The following is a 9,366-nucleotide window of genomic DNA, read 5'->3' on the forward strand; positions in this document are numbered from 1 at the left end:
CCCTGCTCTTACACCTGGCCCTGCCCCTGCCCCTGGCCCTGACCCTGCTCTTACACCTGCCCTCCCCCTGCCCCAGCCCCTGCCCCTGGCCCTGCCCTTACACCTATCCCTGCCCCTTCCCCTGCCCCTGTTCCAGCTCCCGTTCCTGCCCCTGACCCAGGTCCTGCCCTGGATCCTGCACCTCCCACTACTGCTGACCCCATCCCTCCCCTTGCCCCTGCCCCTGGTCCTGCTTTTACACCCGTCCCTGCCCCTGCCCCAGCCCCTGGCCCTGCTCTTACACCTGCCCCTGCCCCTGGCCCTGCCCTTACACCTGTCCCTGCCCCTGCTCCTGGCCCTGCTCTTACGCCTGTCCCTGCCCCTATGCCAACCCCTGCCCCACCCCTTGCCAGAGCCACTGCCCTTTCCCCTGCCCCTGCCTGTGCTCCTATTTCTGCACCTGCCCCTGACCCTGACCCTGCTCTTACACCCGTCCCTGCCCCTGGCCCTGCTCTTACACCTGTCCCTGCCCCTGGCCCTGCCCCTATCCTAACCCCTGCCCCTACTCCTGCTCCCTCAGGGCTCCCAGAGCCACATCCAGAGCCCACAGCCCTGCGGGGAGAGCTCCTTGTACAATTACCCTTAGTCCCATCACCTGACCCCAAAGCCCCACCAGATTGTTTCATCCCCTCCCCCTATGTTCTTTCTCTCTGGTACATATTAACTGTTATTTGATCTTTTCATGTTCTGTATACTGTTTATTATTTGTTTTAAATAAAATTACTTGTTTTCAATTGAACATGTGACGAGCATGAAGTACATTCCCAACGCTGTGCCACCACACCACAGAACATTGCTGCGGAATATCTCATGTCCCAAAGGAGTCCCCGAACCAGAAGACCCCCCTGCCCATTTCTCCCACAGCCCAGACCATCAAAACCCCTAAGCTGCTTTCTCTCCCTGTTCCTTTCCCTGTTCTGGATGTTTCTATACGTGGAATCACGCAATAGGAGCCTTTGTGTCTGCCCACCTATTTTCAAAGGGGACTCGTTTTCTTCTGTTTATTTGACATAGAATTTCCCTTATTCGATATTGAAATCCCTGATGGATTACAGATCAGAGAGGCCACTTTAGGAATTATGGGCACAATCTCGGGGCCGAGACCCCTGTTCCTGCTGGGACACCACAGCCTGACCCCAGACAGGACAGGGCTGGTTCCTCCTGTGGCCCACACAGAAACCAGGGAAATGCAGACAGCTGGGCAAAAGCATTGCAGGGAGAGAGCAGGGAATGGAACAACGCTAATGCCCAAGGAGATGGATGGGATCCACAGTCCTGGTGCACAGGGTGGAGAGAATGCCAGGTGGTGCTAACACGAGCGCGGGGTCTCTCTGCGCCCAGAGGGAGACCTCGGGGCCCTCTCCCCTGAGACCCACCGTCTGCATCCAGGACCCCACCTGTAAGACCACACAGATGTGATCTCCACAGGGAGACGCCTAGATGGAAAGAGGTGTGCAGGTGTGAGAGAGAGAGCCCGAGACTGGAGATGTGCATCAATCCCGTCCTGATGGTCACCTCAGGGTGGGACTTGCAAATGCCTCTTCTCCCTTAGTGGTGTTTCCATGTTTCATGTACAGTGTGTCTTACTTGTGTAATTCCAAAAAGAGTCAAGTCCTAGGTTAAGTGTTCTCCATGTCTCAGTCATCCACGGACCAAGTACATTATTCATTTTTCATCATCAAGGATTTATTACAAGGACAATAAATGTTTATCATAGTAAAATAAAGAGAAGCAATCTAGAGTGAAAGTAGCAGAGCCTCCCACCCCCGAGAGCCCTAACAGGGAGCGGTCACCTTTCCAGTCCTTCCCCTGTCTGTCCCCATGTGTAAGAGTGCCCGCCCCTGGGTCCCGTCCCACACGCGCCCGCGGGTCCCTGTGTGTCCCCTTGGGAAGCAGACTCACACCAGCTGGACAAACCCGCCCTGACACTGCTCTGTGACCTCAGCCTCCAGAGCACAGCCCTCCCCCCTTGCACATTCTTTCTGTGAACCACACCTTTAATGACACCCTCTGGCAAGAAGGTCCTCCCTCTGCCCTGGAGATTGGGCGGCTACACAACCTGTTCTCCCACATCCTCCTCCTGGGGCCGTGAAAACAGGTCTCACGGACATGGGCTTGTGAAGATGGACTGGTGTCTGGTGGTGCCCAAGACTTCCTTCTGTCCTTAGGTCCCTGGAAAAAACCATTTCTTGTCAACAGGACCTGTCTCCTTTTCTTCAGTCTCCCAGCTCCTTTGGCCTTTGGGGGTCGCTGGGCACGCACCCCCCTTCCCGGAAGAGCACGCACGTGTATGGGGGGCACCTGTGTGTTCGTGTGCGGCAGGGCGGGTGCCGGAGCGTGTGCTCTTCCTGCAACCTGCTTTTCCGATGGGTGCACGCTGGCCCCTCCATTCCCCTCCTCCTAGGCTTTTTCTGTCTCTGCATAAGAATTTGCCCAGAGCCTGGGCTCTGGACCAGGGGCCATTCCACCGTTTTGCCTGCATCACGGAGCTGTTGGGAACATCTGTGACCGTCCGCCTTGTTTATTTTCAGTCTCCCTCTCGTGGAAAGCTGATGTGAAGTCCTGTCTGCGGTCCAGCACATCCGCAGTCTCCTTGTCCACTCTTCCCCACATGTGTCACCTCACTGAATCGCCCTGACAATTCCATGAGGAAAGAGGGATCATTGTTCCATGTCGCCGATGGGAACACTGAGGCTTCAGGAGACTTGCCCAATTGCACCCAGCAGAGGGCAGAGCCAGGATTTGAACCCAGGGCCTGAGGACTCTGCGTGGCCCACCTCACCGGGAGACTGCACCTGAAGCTGGGTCCTGGGAACCTTTGGTCTGGTGCCCACATAAGCCTCATGCTGCCAGGGGCAGACAGGCTGGACCAGGTCCTGGGCATAGCCACAGAGCCCAAGGCTGGCCCTTCCCTGGCCACCCTTGCCCAGCTCCAGGCACCACTGTGCAGCGGTGCTTAGGAAGGAACACAGTCTCCAGCATCAGATAGGTGGGGTTCCTAGTCCCTGCTCATCCTCTTTCCAATCCGTGACCCTGGGCACATCTCTCAGCCTCATCTGGGAAATGAGGAAGTAACTGGGCCTGCTGAAGGCTTGTAGGAGAGTTTCCTGTGGAATGACTTGTGCATCCCTCGCCCAGTGCCTGGGAGGTATTTTGAGCCACTGCCAGGCTGTCCCAGTAGTCCTCAAGGACACGGAGTCCAGGAAGACCCTCCTCGGGGCCCTTGCTGTTGCTTCGCTCCCAGGATATTCAGCCTGGTTCGGGGATGAGATGGAGAAGACCTAGGACAAGAGCGTGTTGCAGGCAAAGGAGGCTCAGTGGCCGGAGGACAGCTGGACGCACCCCGTGGACCATTCAGGGCCCATGCTGGGATGCCCTCCGTCCCCACCCAAATCACGGCTCCTGGTGCATGGTCCTGGCTTCTGTGGTTTCACTGGCTCCCTCATTCATTGACCTACAAGCTAGTAATTCATCGTGGCCACCAGCTGAGCTTCATCAGGGAGCCCGACCCTCTTTGGCCTGGGTGGGCCACATGCAATCAGTGGAAGGCCATTCGAGGAAACGGACTGAGGTCCCTGGAGGAAGAGGGAATTCTGCTTCCAGAATGTCTTCAGGCTTAAGGAGCAATGCCAGCTCCTCAGGGGACAATTGGGAAACTGAGGCCAGGGGAGAGGCAGAGACTGGCCCAGGACACTCAAGGTGAGTAGAGTCCAAGAAGAGAGGGTTCCCTCCTCCTAGACCAGGGCTCCACCCTCCCATGGGGTTTGCACTGGGAATGGGAGCATCTGAGGTTTTGGGGCCCCCTGCCCACACCCTTCCATGGGGGGCCCTTTTCTCTGGGCATCCCCACCTGGCACAGTTATACACACGCACACACACACACACACACACACACACTGACTGCCCAGCTGGGCATCAAAAGGGGAGTGCATATGGGAGAGGTGACAAGGGCGAGAGAAGAAAGAGGTCGGAGGCAGCTGGGCCATGGGGCAGGGGCATCCCGAGTCCTCGCAACATGCTCAGCGCCCTGAATATGAGGAGGGGAGACTTGCCAAGCTGATGGCCGGGATGTCTGCCAAATGGCCATGGGGCGCATGGGCTGGGGCCATCCCTAGGCACCGTCAAGAGCTCAAGGGGCTAGGGTTCTGTTTCCGTTCCCCTTTCTGTCTAAAACTGGGAGGAACCCCCTAGTGTGCGGGCAGCCAGAAGAGAGGCAGCCTCAGTTTCTTCTTGTCAGTCAGGGAGCTTGGAGTGAGCGACTCCAAGGCACGTGCAGCCAGGACACGTGTGTGTTCAGCTGGGTTCTCGAGAGGTGGCGAGTGCACCTTGGACATCCTGTGCGTGGTCTGCAGAGCCTGCAGCTCCCGCCCCTTTGCCCCAGGGGCCCTGGGAGAGCCGATGGCACTTCTCAGTCCAGATCACCTGAGCCCTCTGGGTGAGGGCGCCTGCATCCCCAGCCCCGCCATTCCTTGTCCTTCCCCCCTCTCTGGGTGGAAACTGTGGGACACAAAGACCCAGAGCCACGCTACAGAGAGACTCTTCTCCAGCAGGGCCGACACCCTCCCAGGAGTAACCACATGGTCAAGGACACAGAACAACTTCAGCTCCATAGTCGCCCAAGTGCACAGGGCACCTTTCCTGCCTTGCTCTGGGGGCACTAGCACAAGAGAATCCTTTCTGAGCAGGGGTCCCGGATCCTAAGGCGCGCAGTGTGTCCTACAAAGGAGGCTCCTGGGTCCTCAGTGTGGTAGTTAGTGGGACTAACCAGCTAGAGATCACCTGGTTAGTTCACCATGTCTTTACAGATGGGGAGGAGCCTGAGACCAGGAGGGTGGTGGGCAGCAGGCCCTAGGAGGTTCTCCATGGTCCTCCCCTGGGAGACACGTGGACTCCATCCCCATCACGCTCCTGCATCTGGCACAAGCCACCATCTACCACCTCCCCAGCCCTTTCCAAGAGGGAGGGAGGCAAGAACAAACACGGAGCCATATTTATGGAGTTCCTGCGGAGCACCAGCAAGGACTTAATCCTCTCACTAAAGAAGACAGAGGTACCAAATCTGACCCATGAAAAAGCTGAATCCCAGAGTTCATCAGTTGGCCAGGGTCTCCGGAAAGGAAGAGGTTAGACCCAGGATATGAATCTGTGCCCCAAGATGCCAGAGTCCGGAGCCCGGCACTGTGCGATCTGGCCTTGGGACTAACCAGAAAAGCATTTTATCATCGTGTGATTGGGTTTGCAGGCTGGAGCAGAGCACACATACCAACGGTCTGGGACTCATACTTGCAGGGCTGCACGAACCGTCCGAGGGGAGCGCAGCGGGAAACAGAATCCACGGGACCCCTCACTGCTAACTCGCCGGACACCCCCTGATGCGCGCATCCCACGTCCCTTTCCTCTCTCCCCCAAGGGGACCCCATACTGTCACTTCCAAATTTCGTTTTCTCGTCTCTGACCTTCATGGAATGGAATCAGACAGAGCGTCTGCTGTCATGCCTGGCTACTTTCGTCATGCTTCTGAGACTCATCCCTCTTCTTGGATGTGGCTCAGTTGATTTTTATTTCCATAGAGTGTTCCACTCTAAAGCATGTCACTCGCTTCATTTACCCACGCGGCGACTGAGCCACTTTTGGGTTGTTCTCACTGTGCTGACAGGCAGAAGAACGCTGCTCTGAGCCCTGCTTGCACACAAGGGCGCATCTGGGTTGGGTGTGCGCCTACTGTGGAATGGGCGGGTCAGGGAGTAAGTGTGTGTCGATCTTGGGAGATCGTACCAAAGAGATTTCCAAGTTCACACTCACAGCGGGGTGTGAGAGTTGCGGTGGGTCCACATCCTCACCAACACGAGGTGTGCTCAGCGTGTTTCAGCAATGGGGTCTATGCGTGGAGGTGTCTCACTGTGGATTCTGTTTGTATTTCCTTGAGAAGGAATGATGTGGGCACCCTTTCATACACTTCTTACCATTTGGCTACCTTTCTTGCTAAATGCCTCGTCAGATCTTATGCCATGCTTTCTGGTGGATTGTATGTTGAGCAATACGGTAGGTACGTATCCTAGATACGAGTCCTTTTGATGTGGCTTGTAGTAGTGGTGTAGGGGTCTAGAACCAATGGCCTAGAAACAATTCTTGAGACCTCTTTGGTGCAAAAGGGCAGTTTTATTAAATCAGGGGAACAGGACCCCTGGCAGGAAGAGCTGCTGTCCAGGGATTGTGAGGAGCAGCTGATTATACACTTTGGGGTTGGGGGAAGTAAAGACAAAGGAAGTTATAAATGGATTTTCATATGCTAAAGAGGACTCACAGGATTTTGGAGGCCTTGCTATGGTCAAGCTAAGGTTGTTTTTCCATCCAGCAAGGCATTACCATTAAGACAGTTGGGACTTTCCTGGAGGAATCTTATACTCTGCCTGCCTCAAGTATTTGTCAATGGGCTGCAGGTTAGGACATTTAATTTTATGTCCATTTCCTTCTGCCTTTGTTTCCCACGTCACTTTGTCCAATAAAAAGATGACAAATGTGTATCCCCATTCTGTGCCTGCCTTTTTTACTCTCTTAAAGGTGTCTTTTGATAAAAATAGGCGTTCATTTAAATGATTCCCAATTAATCAATTTTTTCTTTGTGTTTAGTACACTTCATGCTCCAATAAATCTTTGCTGGCCCCAAGATCTTGAAATTATTTCCTAAGGTACCTTTTAAAAATATTATTCTCTCAAACTTCCACATTTTATTTGAGATCCACCTGGCATTGATTTTTGTTCATGGTATGAGATAAGAGTAAAGGTGAATTTTTCCCCATATGGTAACCAGTTGACCCTGGACCATTTACTCAGAAGTACCCTCTGTCACTGCTTTGCAGAACCTCCTTGCTATAAACAAAATGTCCCTAGGAGTGAGTCTGTGTCTGCCTTTATTTAAATGGAATCTTGTAAACTATGGGAGGAGTTAAGATGGTGAAGTAGGGGGACCCTGGGCCTTCCTGGCCCCTGGAACACAGCTGTATTGAGGCCACATCACTTGGAACACACAGAAAATCGATGCAAAGATAGGAAGAAGGATGTCCACCACTGGAGGGAGATAGTGGGGCAGGTGCAAGGTGCCTGGAAAGGAATTGGGGAAGAGAAAAGCTGCCCTGCTGTGGTGGGGAGGGAGCCCTTTCTGTGGGGAGAGAAAAGGAGATGGTGAGAGGAGTTGAGAGAGCGTGGTGTCGGGTTTGAACAAGAAAACCTCTTGGACCAGGGACTGGGGAGACGGGGGAACTGAGTGTCACAGGTTTTTTGCACACAGTGAGTGGAGCTCAAACAAAGTTTTGGAAGTGTGGGACATTCCCAGGAGTGGAGCTGTAGTGTGGGCTCCTGGAGAGGAGGAGGGTACTGGCCCCCCACCCTCCTGGAGATTCCTTTGCAGCAGGAGGGACCCCAGACAGAGCAGTGGGGCAGGCCCCCTGAGGAAAGCAGGGGTGCTCACACCAGTGATGGAGGGCTCCCTCCCATGGAGACTGCCGGCCTGCACATGCTGGCCAGACCTCCCCATGCCTGGATGGCCGGTGGGGGTGGGGTGGGTGGGCCTGGCCTCTGGATGGAGCATCCCCAGGGCTGCCCCAGGGGGCTGGGTGGAAGGAAGGGCCAGGCCACTTACTTTGCTGTTTGTCCTTCTACCTCCAGGGCCATCTCCTCCATTCTGGGCCCCTGGCTGGACCAGTACTCAGAGCACTTGTCAGCCCCAGACTTTCCCTGCCTCAAGCAGCTGGTGGCCTATATGCAACTCAACATGCCCGGTTCCAACCTAGAGCGCCATGTCCACTTCCCTGGACTCTGCTGGAGGACCTGGACCCACAGAGGTCATGCCCAAGGTTGAGAAGACCAGGGGTGGGTATATGTGGGTGTCTGGGGATGGGGAGGTGCTGGGCCGCACCGGGAGACACCCTGAGAGGCTGGGAACAAGAGCCAAGACTGGGCTCAGAGCGCCCAGCTGGTGGACTACAGTCGGGAAGAGGTCCTGGTGAGGGTTGCTGGTTGCAACTTCTCTGGGAGGCTCTGGGCTGTGCACACATGGGTGTGTCTGATCTGGGAGCAGCAGGGGGACTGGGCAGGAGGACAGTGAGGATGACTGGGCAAGGCTGTGATGCCTCGGGGCCGGCTACCGGTCCCTGTCCTTGCAGAAGTCAATGGATGACATGGAGAGGCGGCTGGCGGACATGCCCTCCTCCCTGACAGAGGGAGTGACCCCACAGGGGTCCTCAGGAGCAGGTGCTGGGGATTGCCGAGGAAGACCTCCAACACCACCCAGACCACTGTCCCAGGTGGTTGGTCACTGGACTGTGGTCCAGGAGCCGGAGCCCACCGAAGCCGAGCCCCAGACTGAGATGGCTGGGGCTGGGTGTTTGTGGTGTGTGGAGATGGGTCAGGGCTGGCCCCACAGGGAGGAGCCCCCAGAGGCTGGTGTGGGGCCAGGAGGAACGACTGGGCTCAGAGCACCCAGCGAGTGGACTGCAGTCGGGGAGACGTCCCCATGAGGGTTCCTTCCTGGCTGTGGCTTCTCTGGGAGGCCCTGGGCTGGGCTCTGTCTCTGCAAAGGCCCACGGAGAGCAGGCACGGGGGTGAGCTTTTCTCCTCTCGCAGCTGTGAACCCATCTGACCCATCAGAGACATCTCCGACTGCAGATTTCGAGGAGCCAAGTCCAGGAGTGGGAGCCAGCGCAGCTCCAGAGCCAGAGGACAGACCACCTGCAGCTGGGGGTCACCTGCAGCAGCTGCTTCTGAGCTGCAGGCCACTTCACTCGTTGCATCAGCAGCTCTGGAGGGAGGGAGATGCCTCCAAACACCACGTCTGCCCATTGTGAGGAGCCAGGTGCAGGAGCAGGAAAACAATGCAGCTTCCATGGGGCTCTGCAAAGACAGGGACCAGTAGCTGGCTCGGAGGCATCACAGCCCTGCCCAGCCATCCTCACTGTTCTTTACCCACTCACCCTGCTGCTCCCAGATCACAGTCCTGCACCTAGGATGCAGTGATATATACCTACAGGGCTTGGGATAAACCCTGGGGAGAAGGATGCCGCCCCAGCACACCCTGTCCCATTCAGCCAGCGTTGACCTGGGGTGTGAACATGACCCACCCACCGGGCTCTGATACCTCATCACCCTGCTCCTGCTCAGGGTGGGCTACCCTGCCTGAGACCTCTGCACACACACACACACACACACACACACACACACACTGGAGGGGAACTGGGCTGCACAGTCAGATCACAGTGGTGTCTGGCTGGCCTGGCTCCCTCTGGGCCTCCCTGTGTTACCTTTGGGTCCCTACAGCCAAATGGCCAGAGG

Source organism: Neomonachus schauinslandi, chromosome 2 (assembly GCF_002201575.2).
Source record: "Neomonachus schauinslandi chromosome 2, ASM220157v2, whole genome shotgun sequence".
In the NCBI taxonomy this organism is placed as follows: domain Eukaryota; kingdom Metazoa; phylum Chordata; class Mammalia; order Carnivora; family Phocidae; genus Neomonachus; species Neomonachus schauinslandi.